This window comes from Melanotaenia boesemani, chromosome 20 (assembly GCF_017639745.1).
Source record: "Melanotaenia boesemani isolate fMelBoe1 chromosome 20, fMelBoe1.pri, whole genome shotgun sequence".
Lineage (NCBI taxonomy): Eukaryota > Metazoa > Chordata > Actinopteri > Atheriniformes > Melanotaeniidae > Melanotaenia > Melanotaenia boesemani.
This window is the reverse complement of record NC_055701.1, coordinates 19151272-19173463: the sequence shown is the minus strand read 5'-3', so window position 1 is coordinate 19173463 and position 22192 is coordinate 19151272. Positions and strand designations below refer to the sequence as shown.

General features: G+C 38.9%; 1 protein-coding gene across 1 annotated transcript in view; it reads right to left on the bottom strand.

Moving 5' to 3' along the window:
• ppp2r3a (protein phosphatase 2, regulatory subunit B'', alpha) overlaps positions 1-21417 on the bottom strand; it is a 56477-nt gene extending 35060 nt beyond the window's left edge. Inside the window, exon 1 of the mRNA XM_041972056.1 lies at positions 21213-21417. The gene's annotated coding sequence lies outside the window, so the exon portion shown is untranslated. The remainder of the gene's footprint in view (positions 1-21212) is intronic.
• Between the last annotated feature and the right edge of the window lie 775 nt (positions 21418-22192).

Sequence of the window (22192 nt, the reverse complement as noted above, 5' to 3'; positions counted from 1 at the left end):
CCCTGCTGTTTAGTGTCTATTCTCGGAGTTGTGTTTGTGCATGTGACCTCAGTCGCTGTTTACGGTCAAATGTCCGGCTGCCTTTTCATCTCAGGGGTTCATGTTTGTTAGTCTCTCTGTCTGTGAGTGTGTCACACAGACATAGGCCGTGTTAACACCTTCAGCTCCACATTAGTCACTTACTTACACCTCAACCATCGCCCACCCAGCGTTTCCACTACAAAGAAAAATTGCCTTTTCATGTTAGGCACTTGCCTTTTCCCGTTTTTTCGTTTGACTTCTCTTAATCAACACCGCTTCAATTTTAACCAAGTTGCATAGATACAGGAGTCATCTCTTCATTTCTCTCCTTTCATTCTTCATGTAGGCATATCTTGCTGGTGACTTTCAACATCTTAATTCATCTGTTTGAGACATTGGTGTCTCAATGAATGAATGAATGAATAACGCTCATTTCTGCAAGGTAGCATTATCAGAGGATGTTATGTGATTATATATGTGGATATAAATAAAACAAATACATTTGCAAACCATGGTAAAATTGATTATTACTCAGCTCCTTTACAATTTTTGGTGGCTGTGCTTTGACAAATGCCTTCCAATTTGCATCTGTTGAGATTGTATTCTGTGTTCCTCAAAATGGATTATCACTGCTAGGTAAAGCATTTCAGAGATGACAGTGTCTATCATCTCATATTGCTTTTTTAGTGAGATACTACCTGTCCATTTTCTGGTTAGCAGTAGGTGAATTTTATAGAATGCAGGAAGTAGCATGTAAGGAATAAATGTAGAAGGGGATGGTATATGAAAGGGAATTTAAGGCAAGAAGAAGAAGCAATATAACACAATAAAAAAGAAGCAAGAAATATCTTGTTTATCCAAGTTAGAAAACTGGGTTTGGCCCAAACAAAGACTGTGTAAAGAGAAGAAAAGAAGGAGAGGGTGAGGCTGTTTTGTCTGTCTTCCAAATATAGCTGCAGGCAACATTTACATGTATCCACAGCATGCAGCTCCACATCTGTTTATAATACGGCAGAATAATGGCAAAGATTTACTACATGATCTGACTTGAGTATGGCTTATTAGACACAAATAATGTAAAAGCAGAACTTGACAGAGCTAAGGAGAGGGGTGGGACTCCCTGCCTCTGCTGTTATCTTTACACAGACAAATGGAAGCAGGGACTATTTTGACAATCTGTCCAGTCTGGAAAGCCAAATCTCACAAAGGTGAGGTGATCTCAGGTGAGACTAAAGTAAAGCCACATGTATTCACACAAACACAAACAAAGACAAATATTTTCTTCTAGTGTGTTCCTGTCATTTGAGGGAAACAAGATTTCTGGTACTGAGCCAGCATGTCAGGCATACAAAGACAATGGCTACAGAGTGTATGACTCACACAGATGTACACATGCGCACATACATACACACACTCCTTTGGGTTGGACTTAAAAAAAGAACATTCCCTCATTATAGCTGCATAGCAGCAGTTCAAAAGCAGAGTTGGGAAGCTGTGCTGTGACTATGGTTCAAACTGGCTGGAGGCCTGACTCATTGCACTGACTACTGTCACAATGTATCATACTAACACACTGACCAATAGGCGGACAAGTCACACGCACGATGATACTGCCTGCCAACAGTGCTGTCAATTATAGAGCAGCATTAGCAGTTCATCTGTAAGTGGCTGTGAAAAGGCACAAACTCAAAGCCTCGTAAGTGCAGCCATGTACATAGCATTTCCTGGAAGAGGAGAAAATGTGCTTTGAAATTACAAAACAGGAAGCATGATGGAATTTGAAAACAAGACCAAACTGTGGAGATGAAACTCAACTTTTTTTTTTTCTTCTGGGAGACAGCCCTACTTAAAGGACATGTTATGCACCACAATGGAGCCACTACATGTAATGACTGAACATGCAATAAGAGTTCTGAAAGTGAAGGACAGGATTTTTAACTGAACCTCTGTAACCCACATATCTGCCTTAGACTACGGGCTACATCATCAGTTGATAGCATATCTCTTCTGGATCTCCAACTAGAATGTCAATGTTGATCTGTGCAGGAGCCTGCAGATAATCAGTGTTATCAAAGGATGAATCCTAATCATTATAATGACTTACTGACCTATTTCTGAGCATGACAGTGAGGTCAGAGTCTGAACTAAAGATATATATCCTGTGTGAACTGTGTTAGGCATGAAGGAACAATTCAAATGTTCTCAGTTGAGCCAGAATGATACTGAACCTCAAAGGTAAAGCCCCCCTATTTTTCAATGTCTACCACGGGCCTTCCATCCAAAGAGTTTGTTAGTTTCTTAATCTCTTCCCCTACAGTCCATCCACCTGCTCCATCAACACTCTCATTTCATCTGTCTGTAAAGCAATAGAGACATCTGTCTTTAGATATTTCTTGCATGTGAATCTTTGCCAGTGGTGTTTCAGCCATCTTGGGTATGTCACTAAGCTCTTCAAATCTTAAATTCAATCGGCATCAGGAAAGCTAAAGTTTTAGCCCTTTACAGGAATATTCTCATGTTCTATATCCTATAGTCCAAATATATAGTCTCAAACTTTGTCAGTAACACATAATAAATCTACTCAATGAACATAAAAGAAGATGAAAGGTAAATCTGAAAAAGCAGCGAGTAATGGCATGCTTTGTAATATGTTTCTGATGTGTTTTAGAGGAGAGGAGTAAAAGTGTAAAAGCCCTGCATTATGAAGAGTTGTGCAACACTCACACACACCCTCAGAACCAGCATAAGGGTTTCAAGCTAAGTGTTCATTTCTCAAATTCATCATGCATCATGTAAGCATCAGTATGACGGCATGCAGTATACTGCTGGCATCCGTTACTGGCTCATGTCTCTGTAATTAAGTGTACACATGTGTGTGTGTGTCTGCTTTCGTATTCATATAAAATCTGAGAAGGCAGTAAATGTTATATGTCAAGTAGGTGTGTGCGTGTCTTTCTTTCTACCATTAGCTTCCAGTAAATGCTATAAATGTAAATATGAGTAGGAGAATATGTTTCCATATAACGTGAACAGGCAGTCGGCACCATAATTCCAAATTTTCCAGTCAGACAGGGAAGGTTCAGACACACAGTCATCCTGTCGGTACACTGCCAACACTTCCCAGCCCTTGCCTCACATCTGTTTGCTGTTGCATAAATACATATATGCCAACACACACACATTTACAATAAAGGCTGAATGCTGCCCAGACCCAGACGCACACCGACACCTACATATGAACAGATTGCAGCAAAAAAGGTCCATGAATCTCACATAAAGCGCCCACACAAGCTGCAAACAGTGGATGAAAAGAGCATGTTATATTTGTGCATAAATTAAGTTTGACAATCAGTTTGAACAATCTGGTGCTCAGAAAAGAGCAGAAGATATTAGTGTTTGTGTGACTGTAAGCATTTTGACTCCTACCACAAACACACACACTTGTGATCTTTAAGGATTTGGCTCCTCTAGCAACAGTTACAGTGTGACTGCTTTGGCCTTTGAAGTTAGGAGTCAGTAAACCTCTGGGAAACTGGCTTCGATCTTCACCCTGTCTCCACCCCTCAGTCTGCAACTAAAAAGCAGCTTTCCGAAAAGCCTCATTATGAAGTCAGGAGGGGGGCTCTGACTTCTAATGATCCATTTGAAAAAGCCTTGGGCCTCTGTGTCAACTTAGGTCCAGTGATTTCATCTTCTTTTGGGAAATACTTGCTCATTTCAAAGGCATCAGTCATTTGTCCGAGCTTCTAAAAGCTTCCCATCTTCTCTCTGCTCTCATTTTTTCCTTGTGACACGCTGCACTGTTTGGGATTAAGACTCTGGGTTTTAACAGAGGATATATTCTGACTTAAACGAATGAAATTGGGAAAGTCCATCATGCTTAAAGATGCAGAAAAGAAGAGACTGACATTTTCAGAAGAACTCCCAACACCTTTAATCACAGCAACTTAATTACACGTTTGCATGTCTACATGGAAACAGCAAACAACAGGATTACAAACACAAGGACCAGATATTAAACCAGAATAAAAGAGAAAAAAGGTCAATTTTTTAACTTTGCAAAACTGTATTGAAAATGGCTTCCTTTTCACATCTGAAATCAATCATCATCTCTTCAATATGACAAAAAGACAGGCTTTGGATTCCCAGGGACAAGCAAAAACAAAGACAGAAAAGGCTACGTGGATGCCATTACAACATGACTTATGAAAAAACACTGACAAGGTTTTAGTGCATGATTAATAAGGTTTAAGTGTGTGTTGCATACATAAGAGGAGAAAAAAAGGAGCATATCCTGAGAGCAATACTGGCATCCTGAAGTGTACAGCCTATATATAAGTCCTGACGTCCTGACGACGGGTAGAGTAGCCCACATTCCCCTGATTCAGCCTAAATGATAGATACCTTACATACCTTCCTTCAATGTCATGGTCACTCTTCACAGCTTGCGATGCCGGAGGGTGAATCTTAAAACTCAAATTCAATCCTCAACTCCTCTGCCACTTTTATCAACACATAAAATGTGCTGTTTAATTATTAGGATGAGCAGAAAGACATACATTAGTGACTATTGCTGCACATAGATGTTCAAGCATTGTTATTCGTGTGGGGAAAAGGACATTTTCTTCTTTTATAAGTAGATAAAAGTGTTGCTGAAATGAATGCAAAAGATTTGGGCTGCATTTAACAACAAATATCATTAGAGATTTGGCCAGTCTTTCAAGAATTTAGTCAACAAGCAGAAGTAACCTGGATTCAGTCGCAGTTTTTTCTATTAAATTTTGTTTCGTCACAGAAAAGGTGAAAGAAAATAATTTTTAAAAAAGTTTCTATACTCACCATCTTGTTTTTTAAAAATCTGAAAGTCACAATTTCACCAAAACCAGAAAAACAATCAACTCACACTGGGTAGCAGTTACCGCTCACAATGTGGTCTGGCCCTATATCATACACCACATCATACATCCATTTTATTCACAAAATAGATGTCATGTTTCAACTGGACATCATACCAGTGATTCATATCAAGAACTCATAAAGAAAATGTTTACTGGCATTACAAATAACTAAACAATAGGAGTCATTTTCCCCAAAGAATTTGACATACACTGCTCACATAAAGTTATGGATATTTGGCTTTTTGGATGTCACAATGTACCTAAAATGCACTGTAAACTTAACAGGTAGAATTAGCTTGACTTTCTCTAAACTTGTTTAGGTATTTAAAGCACAACACACTGTTCTCTAACAAAGTGATGAAACCCCGACTAAAAAAGAAGTGTTTGAATCATCAATCAACCACTAGATGTTCTGGTTCAATGACAACATGTACAGTCCTCTCCATTAAGGACCAGCATCATCATCATCAGACCAAGATGAAACCTTACACATGACAAGTTATTGAGGTATTGACATTTTATGTTGCATAGGGTTTACCCACCACTGGTACAACTGCATGTACTTAAAATTCCTGTATTCATCAGTGTAGCATCAACTTTTTCATTTTATGTACATTTCAACCAAAATCTGAATTTTTTTAAAGTAATGTGTGTTCATCTACAAGAACTACCCTTCTGTTGGACATTAGAGGGAATGCATACTTCATTCGAGGATCTAGTTAACCCAATTCTTCCATCGCATCTTAACAGGTGAAAAGCATTTTGCACGACTATGCAAGCACAACAGATCCACTCCACAAGAAATGCATCCTGTTAAATTCATAGCATGAAAAATACAAAAGGGAATATAAACAAGTCCGTTACCAATGCTGGTTTTGTTCAATTCTTCAGTTGAATCAGATCAATACATGCTGGCAACCACTGTTAACAGGCTGCGGGCATGGAATCAGTTCTAGCAACAAGGCACTTTTCATATAGTCTTTCATAACTCGAGTCTATCCCAAACATGCTTTATTACTGAGGAAACTTTTATTGTTCCAGCTCTGTGCTCATCACATTATTCCTTTATTGGCTATGACTGATCTACAACTCATTTGGCCAACCTCTGAAAGTCTCTTCCTGGGTTAGCATCAGTCGCAGAGTCAGCACAGAACCCAAATGTATGTCATGGAAAATCTGACACTTCCTGACTGAACTAGATTTACAAACGTCTAGAAACACTTAACATTAAGGTAATTTACCCCACTTTAAGCCATAACACTGAAAAACTAAATAAAATAATAACTAATAAAACTACACCAGTCAAAAGTTTGGACACACTTTCCCATTAAAGTATATCTGGTAAATCACTATTTCAGATGGACCTGCAGACCTATCAAATCTGCGATGCAGTATAACAGTTAAGAAGCAAAATATTGATTTAATTAAATGTCTCAACAGCCACAAAATAAGTTGAGAAACACTGGTGTGTGTTCCAAGTTGCTTGGTAATAAAAAAGTCATCTGGTTTTATCACATGTTGTGAGCTGATTTTAAAAGCAAGAACAAAAAGGAGGAGGCGAGTTGAGGAACAGAAGAAGTGACTAAACATTTCCCTTGTGTGAAGTGAAAAGATGAGAGAGAAAAGATGGCAGGAAGGATCTCTAAAATATGTTTTTTTAAGAGTTTCTTGGCACTGATCCACATCTCTGAGCTCCGGTTTTGTTTGGGTGTATCTCTATGTGCACATGCGTGCTTGTAAGAACAGTGCCTGAACTTCAGGGCATGTGAACACAAACATGAACCCATACAGGGCGTGTGCTTTATTGAGTTTCAATATGGAAAACAAAAAGTTATTTTTAAAGTTTTAGTAAAGTTGCCATTTTGGTATTTTCCATTGATGATTTCATGATATGTGATTATTTGTAAGCATAAGCAGGAACTTTTTCTGTGTTGGTGTGTCTGTGAGTGTTTTGGCCCTGAAGCTGTGGGAGTGAGTTTATCAACAACAACAACACAATCCTAGCTGTCCCTGAGGACCTGAGCACTAAAAGCCACTCTGGTTCCCATGAGCGCTCTGCCACACAGCCTCTCACTGGATTGTGTTGCTTTCTATTGTGAAACTCTATACAATGTTGCTACAAATAAACCAGTAAATTGCTGCTTAATCACAACGTTACCATGATGAAATTACACAGTAATTACAAGCATGGGCCACATCAATGTTGTCAACATGTAGTTCGCTGTTTCTGAAATGAATGCTTTCAAACTTGGTCTTTAATCAAGATGCAATCAAAAAGTAAAGACCGGGTCAGCCAAAGCATGGGTTTGTATCATTATTCTAATTGTAGATGATTTTACCTTGTAGCATGTTGCCATTCTGTGTTCCCCATGACGTCTGTGAGCATAACTTTGCCATCTGTTTCAATCAATTCTCATAATCACACCAGATCATTAAAGGTCAAACAGTATAAAAACTTAAGGTTAAGTTATTTTTTTACACCTGTGTGAAGTGAAGTGTAATCAGAGATCCCAATCCATAAACATGTCATTTCTAATATATATAATCTCACTTTAAGAAAAGCACAGTCTGATTAAAACATGGAATGGAGCCACATTATGAGAATAATCCTACTTTCCACAGCTAATCAAGACTATTAAGTAGTCAGTATATAAAAAACAACAGATGGAATAATGCATCTAGTTATAGGTAGGGCTGGGCGATGTGAACCAAATCTTATATCTCGATATTTTTTACCTGAATCACGATATACGATTTATATCTCGATATATATACATTTTTTTGTCAAGTAACCAAAGAGACAGTTCTAATTTACAGCCTTCAGTGCTAAATATACTTTTATTAAAGATCAGTAGCACATGTGCATTAAAACAGCTGACTGAAATTAAAGTACCTTTATATTAAATTTAATGCTCCTAAAACAAAATAAATTAAAAATACTTTTCAATGACCATAACAAAAATACAGCTGTACAAAATGCAAAAGAAAATATGCTTTTAACTCAAAACAAGCTATCTCGATATAAACGATATTCCATCCTTCTATATTGCGTCTGATAAAGTCTCTATATATTTGAAAATCTCAAAATATTGCCCAGCCCTAGTTATAGGTGTGCAAATATATGTAATTCAGACTAAATGTTTGGGTATCTGACGTGACAACCATCTAATTAAACTCCAACATAACACAACTCTGTCACTTTGTTTGGGATGGGATAGAGTTAAAAATGTTTTATTTAGTGAGCTGTTTAGATTTGCAGGGTGATGATACTTCACAGTTGAGGCTTGGAGTAGAAGTATCCAGTTTCAGCTTCTTTATCTCAAATGATTTCACATCTTGTTGTATTCACTGTGCCCCAGAAGTGGGAACATGGACCTCCTTTGTTTCCTGCTTTCATACTAACAGGAAATTCTCATCAATAGTTGTATAGTTCTCTTATAAAAGAAATGTGATAATGATTTTCCACCAGTACTTTGTTTCATGTTTTAGAGGGTTTTTAGAGCAATATTGCCCAAGTTTTGGTCCTTAAAATTTTGTACTTGTGGCATGTTTTGACCGTACATCGTTATTCATGATGCAGGTTCCTGGGGCCGTCATTGCCTTGCAGCGTCCCGATGCTGAGAAACTGAACTTGACTTGACAACTTTGTGCTTCAGCCTGGAGCATCATGTGACAGCTGTGTTTTGATTTAAGGCACCTTATCACATGCCAGCAACTAAATATCTACATACTGGATGCTTTGGACACACACCATGGCTGATTCATCATAGAAACGCAAGATGACATTATCGTATTGTATGATCCCTCATCTCTGTTAATGGTACACAGTAACATCATGTGAACCGTCTGAGGAAGACTACAGATGTACTCTAAACATGTTAAGGTAACAAAACCTTTTTCTTATCTGTCTGACAAAAAGAAACTAGAGACATGATTTTTGTAGTGCTACTTTAAATATTATTATACATATTAAACATTTTAAATTAACTTGGTAAACTAGACCTAAGAAAAGTGAAATTATATGCAAAAGTTGGGGTGATAAACCTCATCGAAGTCCCAAATGAAGAAATCTTGCTAAAGTTTTTAAATTCTAAGACAATACAAGTACAACACTTGAACCATCCAACACAAAACCAGAGTTGAAGGACCAGTGATTCTACTTGGTTTGTAAGTTACTTAAACAAATTAAAAGGAAATACTGGTCTTGCAATGGATTTGTACTCAAAATTTACTAATATAATCCCTTGATAAATTAACTAAAATGAATGCATCCTTATGCTTAATTTTGTGTTAGCGCCACAACACATAAACGATAGGAAGGTTGATAAAATATGTTTAATTTATTTTAAAAGTTACATCAGAAATTATTACCACAATGTATTTTTCTTTTAACAATTTTTTAATAAAGACTGCTCTTAAAATACATCTTTTAATAAGCAGACGACCCAATCTAAAAGCTCCTTTAAGACTAATAAAAAGTTTCAGCAACTGGAGACAAACCGAGTGGGAATCTTTCAAGTAGCAGTTTTGTTAGTACAAAATTCTCTTTGTTTTTATATCCTTCCCTCATGACTCAGTAAGCAAATAACTGTACAGTAAGTGCAAAGAAAACGTCTGCAAAACTGTCAACTCGTTACAGGCAGAAATGGATACGTTACTGTACAGTGTGGCACTGGATGATCAAAGAGTGATCAACAGGAATTTGGCATCCACATCATGCACCCCTAAAAAAAAAAGATAAAAAAGGAGAGAACAAAGACCAGAAATCTATTGAGATGTCAAAAATGAAAGAAAGATGGAAAGGGAAAAAAGGGCCAGTAAATTCAGTATGCAGGTGATGTGAGCACAGCTGCAGTAGCACAACAAGCTGTCTTTGATTCACTTCAGTTCAAACACATTGCAGGAGAATCACCTTACTGATGAAAGACAGCCAGTAATATCAAACTACGACATCTTAGCTCTCCAAGCCATGGGGCACTCAAACACACTTACACACACACTTAGATAATATGGGCTTTCTAAAGAAAAAAAAAGACAAGTCTCCAGAAATAAAGTATCTGAGTCTGAATAATAAATACTTTGAAGCAGGTATGTGCAGCATTTCTTGCATTGTTTAATGGATAAATACTGAATGCACACTAACAGCTCCAGTGACTGAGTTTAGATCAAAGGCTTAACATCTCTGGCGTTCATCCCCCTGAGGGGGGGCTACCTGGACAGATGAGAAGTCAGAGGAAGAAGATATAAAGAAACAGAGGGAAAAACTGCTGTCAGGTATGTCTGAACAGATTAGAAACCAGATAAGAAGATGAAGAAGGCAGAAAGACAGCGAGGACGGAGGGAAGGAAAGGGCAGGGAGAGGAAAAAAGAGGGACAGCAAAACTCTTGTAAAATTGCTCTCCATCCTTTTACATGTTTGAGCCTGATTCCAGAAAAGCTAAATAAGTGGAAAAATGAGAACAACAACTTATTCAACTGTCAAGGGGATACAGAGTAAACTCTTAAAACGTCAGAAAAAAAAGAACATCTAAAATGGCTTATTCCAAACAGCTGGATTTCAGTTCATAAGCAGGCTTCCTGAATGTATGAAAAAAAAAGCATCACGAGTCCACACAATTCCACATATTGATATCTTTACAGCCAGAAAGGTAAACCTCCCATCCAAACAGCAACTAAAAGGCTTTTGATCATTTCAAGATATTTCTCTGCACAATTACAAAACTACCATGACACCAGTTATCTCAAACTCGTGCAATTTTCAACTGAATCCACTTTAAGTTTAATATAATTGGTAAGATTTAATCTAAATTGTAGCTTTAACTCAGCAGAGACATGGCAGTGTCTCTGATGTCTCTCCAACACATCCAAACAAGAGAACAAATAAAAGAAAAAAAAGACATTGTTTGAGGATTTCTTGGGTCTCGGTGAGCTGCATGACTCTGCTCTAACGACCAGTCGGTGTAACTCTGTCTGCTGTTTGTGCATGTCTGGGGATCCAGCAATGTCTGTAACTATGGAAACTATAAAGATGCAACACTGACAATCATAGGAAGTGATGGCATATAACAGACATGCCACATACACACACACAGACATACACACAAGAAAACTCCCATGATCAAAGTAATGAAAAGGTCACTTATTTAGTAACTTCAACATACTATTAGGGCTTTGCCTTTTTGTTGTATTGTTAAAAAGAAACTTAAAAACTTTTGCATTTCTTTCTAAAGGTGAGTTGAGTTCACTTGCTTCCGGCAGAGCTTTCCTTCACATTCATGCATCAACTGACTCATCTGCACTTGGAAAAGCAGCAGCTCTTCGAGTGCTGGAGTTCTTCGAGTTCAACATGCTGCTTAAGGGCGACTCGACCTATTTATTTTATGGCTATTTACTGTTGGTGCCCAGTCTTTGTCTGTTTTGCCAAAATGAACGGTCCTCTGGTTGTGAGTCCATGGCAACAGCTACAGCTACGAAGTCTAGAAAAGAAACTCCAGGCCACAGAAATGAACAACTGTGGCCTTTTTTGCAGATTAGTGATTATACTATACATCAATGTCAGGCAGAAACCTTCCCCACTCTATAAATGTAGATCTGATGTGCGAATTTCATTTTAGGTGAAGGTAGGATGAAGAAATAAGGTTTGCTGACAGCTTGGGGATCCCTTCGAGTTACAATATCTCATTGCAATCTCCTGTTAATACTTTTCATTGGGTTGTCATTAGGCTAATATTTCAACGGCACAGAAATTAAAATATCAAGTATGGGAATACAAGCTTTCTGTCAATGATAATGTGTTACGTAAAGTAAAATTTTAAAGAAAACCCTCACCCTTTCCTCCCATTATGCTAATGTGGACAACCTAAAGCAGAAATGCTGAGAAAATAAAGTGTTTTAAGTAACAAAGACATGCTCATTCATTCAAAATAAAATAAAAAAAGAACATCCTTTGTGGAGATAAAAACTCCAGAGCTTGGGATTACATCTATTTGGCTAAGGAGAGGTTACAAAATAAGCCTGACAGAGGAAACACTGATGAGAGCAAAAAGCAAAAGAAAGGACATAAAAGAGTCTTTTACAAATATATTATGATGTCAAATACAAGAGCTGCCCAATTTGATAGACTGAAGAAATAGATTTAATTATCACAGGTGCAGGGATGTGGCTAAAGGTAGATGGTGGGCAGAAAAAGGGTAACACGCCAGAGTCTGGGAAGTTGTGCATGTGTTTAGACTGAGGCAACTAAATTCAAATTATAAAAGGTCAATCAAACCTTTTTCATATTCAACAAAGAGGATGAAAAAGAGTTTTATTTATTTTATTTATTTTTTTGTTTGTATGTTTTTGCTGCAAATGGAGTTGCAGAAAATGTTTAATAAGTCACTGCATGGCTATACTGTGCTGCAAAATCACTCAGAAGGTTTCACTTCCTTGTATTTTCTGTAATAATGCAACTGCTCCTGCAGTTTACCTTCCAGGAAGCAGGCAGCAGCAGCAGCAACAACTCAGTAAATGAGGGGTCACACTGCTTTGCTTTCTGTCGAAAGAGCTGCAAACACACATCAGACACATAAATGCCGACAACGTCATGTTAAATATTTTCCTGCTGTCATAAAATAAAATGAGCAGATTCCCATGGGCAGAAAGGAATCTAACATGGAATTATCTCTGGTTTATTGGTACATTCAGTTGCAGTAAAGTCCACTGCTTCGTGGAGCAGACACACACACACACACACAGAACCACTAGTGGTCAGACTGGCAGGCATGAGGGAAGTTTGAGTGTGCACAGTTCTGACCAGTTCACTGTCTACTGGCTGCCAACACTCCACCACACACACGCATATAAACACACACTACAAGCTGGTCCAACCACAACTTTGCAGCATGTGTCTACTTACGTGTCCATCTACGTGTGCCTTTGCATACGTGACTAGGATTTTGCATGTGCAACACATCCCTGAGCATCAGCGTGTGTGTGTGTGATGTCCTCTAAGTGTGTCTGTATGGAGTGGGGAGTCACAGTGTAAACAATGGGACTCCCTTAGCTTGTGTTTACTGACCGAGATAAAGGCTGTCATTCCTCTCTCAACACCAACCTACTTCCACCTCCATCCAACCAGAAAGAAGGAGAGATGCACTTAAGTCTTGGCAACGTCAGTGCAATCTTATCTTGCTAATAAAGCTTCTTGAATGGGTTTAGATTAAACAGAGTGGAAAAAACAAGAAAGGGCAAACTGGTGCAACTGGGTCATCTCTACCCCCTTGAAAGAGACTGCTCCTCCCACTCCTCTTCTTCCTCTCCTCCCAGCTCACATGTTAATGTACTAACAGCTCTCCAAAACCTATACTCTGGCCTCAATTGCAGGCTGGCATAACAAACAGGAGCAAAGCCTTAAATAGTCTCTCCAGTTTTTTCTCATGCTGCAATGGAGGTATTTCTGTGGTGGGGCAAATTCCCAACGGTAGATCAAATCATATCCCAGCGATTCTGTCTGTACTTCTTTCTTTTGTTTTCCTGGTAACAAGACATCTTTCATTGCAGACTTTCCTTAACATTTACCCACTCCTTACCATTATTCCATTGTTTTTTTCCTATCTTTCTCCATGTCCAGCTCCATGGTCTACCAACCATTAAGAAGCAACCATTAGCCTATGTCACTTAGTCAGCTTGTCTGTTAAATAGTTCAGGATCTTGCAGAACATCCCACTGTCTAAACATGCAAAGGTTCACACTGTTAGCTTATGATGTCACAGGTTTGGATTTGTCTCATGACCTCCCTTCAAGCCGTCCTCCCCTCTGCCTGCTATCTTTACAAGCAAGACTGTCCTTCACATAAAAACGATACCAAAGAATGTTTGCTCCTAAGTGAACTCTGAAGGAAGCACAAGTGAAATCTTAAGGGGAGCAGACATTATCTTCCTCTGCTCTGATTTAGTATTTTGTTGAAGAAACCTAAAAAAAAATGGCAAAAACTTGAGTAAATAGCAAAAGAAAATCATACAGTTAAAATAAAATATATTTAAATTGTATTCAGCTCAGAACTCCTGTGTGTTCTTACACCAAACCAACAAGACCAAACAGCAGTGAAAGCCCCCCCAACCCCCCGCTGGGTCTCCTTAGGGTGCCATTATTTGACTAAAAGAATAGCACTTGAACATACTATGAAGATCATATCTAAACACTAGCTAGGGTGTACCATCTGTGTTTCACCAAGAAGGCACAACTCCAGCACAGAAGCAAGCAGAGGTCCATTTATGGTATTAAACAAGCAAAACCAACGGATTGCAAGGATAAAAAAAACACAAAGAAGTGTTTGTTGTGGGAGTCCCTGTTAGTTATGGAAGAAGACAGGAAAGAGGGAGAGAAGAAAATGAGCAGAAGCTGTACTTATTGTGCAAAATAATTGATTCTCCACATACAATAGGCTGCCAGTCAGAATGATTTCTCTCACGGATAGACTCAATGCTGATGCAACAAGCTGAATCAACTGACAGTAACATCAGCATTTCTAACAGTGCAGACTGAGCTTAACACACCAAAAAGCAACAGATATTCACCAACCTTTCAGATGCTCTCGACATGTCCTAGGATTTTCTTCACCCAGTAATCCACCAGCTTCCCCATATGGACTCAAACAGAGACTTATTTAAGTTTGATAGGAACGAGAGACCTTTAAGGTAATTTAGTTTGTTTTATTCCCTTGCAACTGCTTTCCAGACCCTTTACCCAAATATTTTTCTTGCATAACTTTACACCTTGAAGAACAGCAGCCACATTCTTACATTATAAACTCCCAAATTCAATTAAACCCACTTTGATGCAGTACAGGCTTCCTCTGGTGTTAGTGCTAAAGTGGACAGAGGCAATGAAAGGAGCAGGAGGAGTAAAATGATCATAAAAAGTTGTAATAAAATATTTTTAGCCTCAGACCCATTCATGTCTCGAACTCGGGCCAGGAAGAACCACATTGCCATGATGACTATGAATGGTGTTGGTAGTTCTTTCTCTGTTTCTCTCTCATTCTTTCTTGGCAAGTTCTCTGCCACTGGAGGAATGCCTTGTTCATGTTCAGATGTGTGTGGATGTGTGTGTGCGTATTCGTCAAACGTGTGCAGTCTGGACAAAGAGAGCCAGTGTTGACAACAAGGCACAATCAACCACTCAATGGATAGCTATTAACTCATCACACACAAATGTGCACAAACACACACACAAATTCCAGAGCCCGCAGATGAGAAACAGTGACATTCAGACCCAACCAGCCAATCAGCACACTTTACAGCAGCTACAATAGAGCCAGTCAATGAGCAGCAGGGGTCGGGGGGACGATGGGAGATCTGTGAATCAAAGTGTCCGGATCCTCATCCATGTCCCACTAATCTTCGTCCCCTCTCCCTCATCCTCCCTCCTCTTTTTTTTTCTCTGCTACTTCCTTTTTTCCCAGGGTGGATCTCAGTGGTTAAAGGTAGTTAGGAGAGGCCACTGGGCACAGTCCACCTCCCACTCACTCATGTATGAATCACACCATTGTGAGCTGGGTTCTTTTCCAAACACGGATGCTTTCGATTTCAAGACTTTATCTGGGCTTTTTTCAGCAACTTACCTTTTTGGTTTTATTTCTGTTTCCTATTTTATTCTGTTTGGCACCGACTCTATGACACTAGAATCAGATATTATTACATTATTGTTTTGTCTTTATTTCTCCTACTCACATCACAGAAGTTATTTAGGGGATGAAGATAAACATTACTCTGATCTTACATTGTGCAACACTAAGAGGAAACCCTGAGTTATCTGCAAATGATAAAATCCCAGTTCTTCTTTGACCTAATATTTTATGTGAATACAAAAATTATAATGAAGGTAACATCTCCTGGATTTGGTTATTTTAAATGTTAGATTGACATTTGTATTCCTGGAAATAATATTTTCCACATATCTAAAAATGTGCTTCACAAATTTTTACTCAACCAAGTATTAATTTAGCTATAATCTTATTAAACCTTTTATTAAAATATGCTGGTCATGAAGCTTCTGTGTATACTTGCAACATTAATTGAAAGATAGTGAATACTGTCTTATATTATAATAAAACTAAGCTGTGTTTTTAGTATTGGTTTAATATTTTAACTCTGTATGTTGTTCCAGTAGGATGATACAAAAACATTTGCCTCACTTTTATACCAGGTTCTGATAATTATAGGAGTTCTACACAAAAAACTCCCAAACCTTTAGACTTTAAAAACAGTCAATTAGTTTTCAACAGTGATGTTAGCCTCCTATATGATGACTAACTTTGAAATGGTCCTCTAGCCCTCTCCCTATGTGAACTTCTTTTTCTTCATTTCTCTGAGCTACTCTCTTTCAAAGCTCAAAGAAATAATGAAAAGATCACAAACTTCCTGCCTCTCAAATCCTAATTCAATTCCAGAGGGGGCACCATAGCTCATGCTGTATTAACTTTCATACCTTTCTCTATTGCAAAATGGGCTTTGTGATATGTAGTTTACCCGTACCTGTAAGAAACCCAACAGAAACGCTGGACAAAGTGTTTTTACTGGAAACGGGTATGTAATGACAAAAACCTGGGATACATCAACTCATAGAGATGCAGCTCCATGTGTGTCTTCCCCCCCCCCCGGACAAACACGCATCCACTTCTCACTATCACACTCACACTTTCCCTGTCACGTCTTCATTTTTAGCAGCCAGCAGCACTGCATGCAATATGAGACGACCACCCACAGACAAACACGGACACACAGACATACATGCTGCTAGGAAATGTGAATGAATGTGTCACTAAAAAGGCCATGAAGCTAAGTACAATACTGCCTTGTGCTGCAGCGATGAGTAACTCACAAATTTGGTGTGTCTGTGTATGTGCATGTGTGTCCACATGGGTGTGTGCTCGACTGTTGCACAACCAAGGATAGACAAGCACAGGCTTCATCATAAATCTGATTCTGAATCAATTAGAAAGTATCAATGTGAGAAGTCAAACAGAAGCCATTAGCCTGGTACACAACATCCACACACATCCACACAAACAGGGAGGTTCCTGACTTAAATAAAAAGGGTGTGTGTCCATGTTAGATCAAGCAGTTCCCACCACACATCTCTTTTATTGACTGAGGTCCTGTTATTTCATGTCTGTTTTGATGGAGCATTCACAGGTTCACAAAAGATCTGCATCTACTGAATGAATAGAAGTAGGCCTGCTTTTTAAGTGAAGAAAAATACCAACAGGACAACACACATTTAATTAGACTGTGGCTCGTGGTGGGAGAATGTAAAGGTTTGCTCTTTCTTTTGGAAAAACAGAAAAACTTGGAGCCTTATCTGCAGTAAGCATCCTTTATCACTGTTTCCAAACAAGATAGCAGAAACACGAGTAAAAGATGTGGATGCAGATGTTTTCTGCTTGTTCCAATATTTTTGGCTGTCACTGTAGCTGAGGCACACATGCATGTGCACCATGGGAACACTAAAGCCACAAAGCCACACCACATAACATTTCCCAATTCAACCCCCGGTCATAAACGTGAATACTCCAAATCAAAATGTGGAGAAAAATTGAGGATTATTTTCTCAGCCAGTCAAAAAACTTGCTCCAAAGTTGCAGATGCAGAAGACATTAGTAGTCCTACCCAAGAACTAGACTAAAACCACATGAAGACTAATGTGAATCTCAAATTAAGTGTTTTTAAATATAATTATTATATAATTGTTTTTTTCTGAATTAAAGTCATGCTGGAGATGTTAAATCAAGTAATGTCTCTTATGTTTATACATAGCAAAATTGCAAAACTTACTTGTCCTAAAGCAAAATTCTGTTTTCCATCCTTACACCTTCGCCAAGAATAAGGAAAAATGTTTTAACAGGAAAAAAAAGCTACTGTAAAAGCATCCATCCATCCATTTCCAGCAAGATATTACAAGCCTGATGATTTGAAAGTCTTTGTTGAAGTGTCACAAATAATCTAAATCTAAAAATAATCTGTTGAGTTTGCCTTGGCAACAAGGCTGCATTTAATGACTTTAACAGATTCAAAAAGACTTGACATGAGCAAGAACTAAACTGAACGTTATGAGTCTGTATTTTGTGACTCAGCCCACAGATCCAATCTGCATCTGTCTACACTAACCACCACAACCACAGTCATTACTTCATTACAGCAGGACACTCCCAGCGTATTCCAGTGGGATACTGTTAGCAGGCATTGACTGTCCTTCTACAGCTATGTGAGAAATGGATCAACCCCAAGATTAACATCATGCATGAATGCACACCCACAGATGCAAAAACACAGCAAGCTTGGGAGCCACACGCAGCCGTGAAAAGACGCACATGTTTGCGGGAATGCTAGGGTACAGATATATCAGATATATTCAGCTCCAAAACAGACATCCACTCCACCACCCACACCAGCAGAGAAACAACAAGACGATTATCAGCCAATTTATCTGGAAATTTAAGCACATAACAACCTCGTCCGCAATGTGTTGGTGAAGGAAGAGGAGCAGAAGTGGGGAATTTAAAACACAAACAATACTGGTCTGAAAAGGAGAAGATGAGAACTGCACTTTTTAAAATATTCCATCAATAAAAATGGATTAAAATGGTATCTGTGGCCCTTTTTTAAATAGATCGGGGCAGGAAAGGGCAACATTATCTCTGAGGCAAACTAAGATAAAGGAGTTTCTAAACCACAGCTACCACTGATTAATGGAAGGAGGATGCAAACACACAAGTGTCTGTTTCCCTCCCTAAGGTGTGAATTTACTAATTTTCCCCTTGTGAGTTGAGGCTCTTGGATAAGTTTACACACATAGTAGCGTCAGGCCCCCGAGGTAGCTTGACATCATGTTTCACAGCAGGAAAGCATTGTTCAGCCCATCCATGACAAAAAGTAACATGTATATATCTTGTTTTCTCACACAAATACACACCATGAGATGCCTTTTTCATCTACTTCCTTGCATTAATTTTAACACAAACACATCAGTACAGACAGATGAGTGGGCTGAGAAACCACAAGCTCATAGATACCTGCTGTGCTTAGTGGTAGGCTGGGCAGGTTGTCATTTATTCATATGTAAATTCTCTTAGGAAACCATCAAAATGCTATGCTGTAATACAACAATAGCACCATGAAAGAAACTAAAGCGCCCGATTCCTAATGGCAGAAGTGGCCTATGCCACAAACTTAATCCTGCACGCTAAGAAATCAAGGTGTTCAACTGCTCCCAAAAAGGTATACTGTTAAACCTTGTATCATGGTATCAGTGTATCATGGAAATATTGATAGAATATCCTCAATGCAGAAACGGCACAGTGGTGTGATCTGCTCTGTCCAAGTTTGAATCTCACAAGACTGAATGAATGAGCATTTATACACCTTTGTCTGCATTATTTAGAGGCCAGTGAGTAGAATATTGCTGTTCATGTACATACAGCTAAGAAAATATTGGTGTTTATAAATGAGAGTGTTATAAAAAAACACACATATATGAAGACAAACTTCTACGTTCCCCACAGTTCATGAAGAGAACTCTGTGGCCCTCCAAAAAGTGAGTGTCTCCAGCCAGGCTTGAGTTACAGCAGACAAGATCCTCTCATTCCTTCTCTCTCACACACATACATGTTAGAGCATCCATCTTCTCACAAACACTTCCTCTGGACAGGCCAGGGAGCAACAGGAGAACATTAGTCGCTCTCATCTCTCTGACTCATTCTTGCACATTCTATTGTCTGTAAAACAAGAAGAAGAAAAGCCACACAGCAAAAATATGATAAATACTGGGTGGTGTGAAATGCTAAATGGTCCTTCAGAAATGTATCCTCATAAGCATCTGTGGTGGTGACACACTGACAGTCATTGTCAAGGAATAAAGAATCTGTAGGTGCTGAAAAATTCGTAAAAAATATAACAATAGCAGGTGATGTGCAGTGACTAATAGACTCTAATATCCAAGCTATTCAGATTCAGCAAAAGAATGAATCAGCAAACACACACAGAACTGCACAAGATCAGCTCCAAAATAAATAATGCAAAAGCACTTTCAACATACAAAGCCAGAAAGGATGGATCTGAAATCAAATGAGGAACCATACAAATCTTCTGACACATTATGTCCATCAAGTAGACTGAAACACCTTTAAATGGGAGCAAAATGCCACCACTGCTACAATAAATTTGATGGTAACGATATGAAATCAAAGGCCAGAGGTCATTGGTGACCATCAAAAGAAAAAGACATTAATCTGACCGAAGATGTCTCTGAAAGTGTTTGAGCCACATCTATTCTAGGAGCATTCCAGAGGGGAGACCCTGTGACTGACCCCCACCTCACAGGACCTGACAGGATATCACCACACAGCATGCACACTTACATATGTGTGCACACAGCAACACATTATAGCAGGGTTGAAGGACATGCGTGCATATCAACAGTAGACAAAAACTCTCGAGCACCATGTGCGAATAACTACACACTTTTGTTTGTATTTTAAACATTAAGTGGATCTCTGTTTTGTAAAGCTTTATTTCTTTTTAATTTGGTATCTATGTTTTGGAGCAGTGAAGATAACATGTTAATTAAATGCAGTTACAGAGCCCTCGAGATCCAAACGAACACCTACATACTGGTTTTCCAATTATGCAGCACACATACACTCAAAGCTGAATTAGTCTCAGTAATAACCCCATTAATTATACTATTATAGTGTGAACAATTATAAGCAGAACATTTGTAGAAACTTCTCTAAACATCCAAACTCTACGTCTCTGCTGCATTATGCACCGACAGATCATCTGCCCTGGGTCTCAACATCTTAAGTGAGAGAACTTGCAAAATTAGAAGAAAGTATATTTACTGGAAACCAAGTTACCTGAGAGCTTCAGGACCTTTCTCTCTGACATGAACTCCAGCTGCTCAGCTGCAGCGGCAGGTTCAGGTTCGCCCACCCCACCACCCCTAAATCCACCTCAATGATTTACTACAGTCTCCAAATCTCCAAACTTCCCTTTGCACAACAGGAGGATCCCCCCCAGTGTTAAAGGTCACGCGCACATGCACGCAAGGCTAAGCGCGCGCATATAGAAACACTTCTATAATATAAATGCGCTCTGTTTATCTTAAATAAAATAAAATAAAATAAAATAAAATAAAATAAAGCGACGACGTCCTTTTCTAACACAACACAGCCGGGAAGGAAGGCTGTAATCACACGGCAAAGTTTCAAAACAGAGAGCGGAGAAAAGACTGGAGCTGTCCCGCATCGCCTACCTTCTTCTACCGCCGCTCACTCCTCCTTCAGCCGAGTCCAAACTCTTGTCACGACCGGGCTCGACGTAGACTGCAGAATTAAAACAGCCGCTTCTCGGTAACCGGGGAACGGCGCAGAGAGCACGCAGAGGCTTGCTTCAACACGCAGCGGCTGTTTGTGTGTGAACGCGTGTAAGGGTATGGTGTGTGTGCGAGTGTGTGTTTGTGTGTGACAGCTCATGGAGAGAATGAGGAGAGAGAGGAGAACCAGGGAACTTAGGGGGAGTTCCCATTAACAGAACGACGGGGCGGGGGCTTCAGGAGAGTGACAGACCGAGTAAATTTTACCTTTACGGCTTGTTACTGTTGCGCAGCAGACTACCCCAAATCTTTTAGACACACCATGGGTCATGATAAATTATTTTGTGTTTCCATTTTCCAACTCCAAAATGCTTTCAAGGGCGGGTCTAGAACATTTTGATGGGCCGGACAGAGTTCCAGGGCGGGCACTTGACCGTTGTGGGCGGGCCCCATATAACAAATGAATTTTAACTTTATAGAAAGTTCATTTACCATAGGAGGACAAATTCCAGTTTAATAATTTAATATTTGACCTGTGTCGAAGCAGATTAGGTATAGAATACAAAATGCAAATTTGTTTCCTCTACTATTAAAAAAAAAATGATAAAAACTTTTGCTGACACTTAAAATCGGATCCTGTAAATGGACAGATTTAACAGAAAATAAAACAATTAATTTATGAATAACAAAGTCAATCTAGTCATTTAAACTGATAGTCAGACTTTGGAATTAAATGACAGACTGTCAGAGATCAGTTAATCAATAAACCTAAACCCAAACATTTTGTGAGAATCGTACGGATCCATGGATCAAATTTTACACAAAGCAACAAAAACGCTCAACAAAATGCAGATGTTTTCATCATGCTATAGCCACTCAACAAACCCACATCCCAGCCAAAGAGGAACCATGGTGGAACA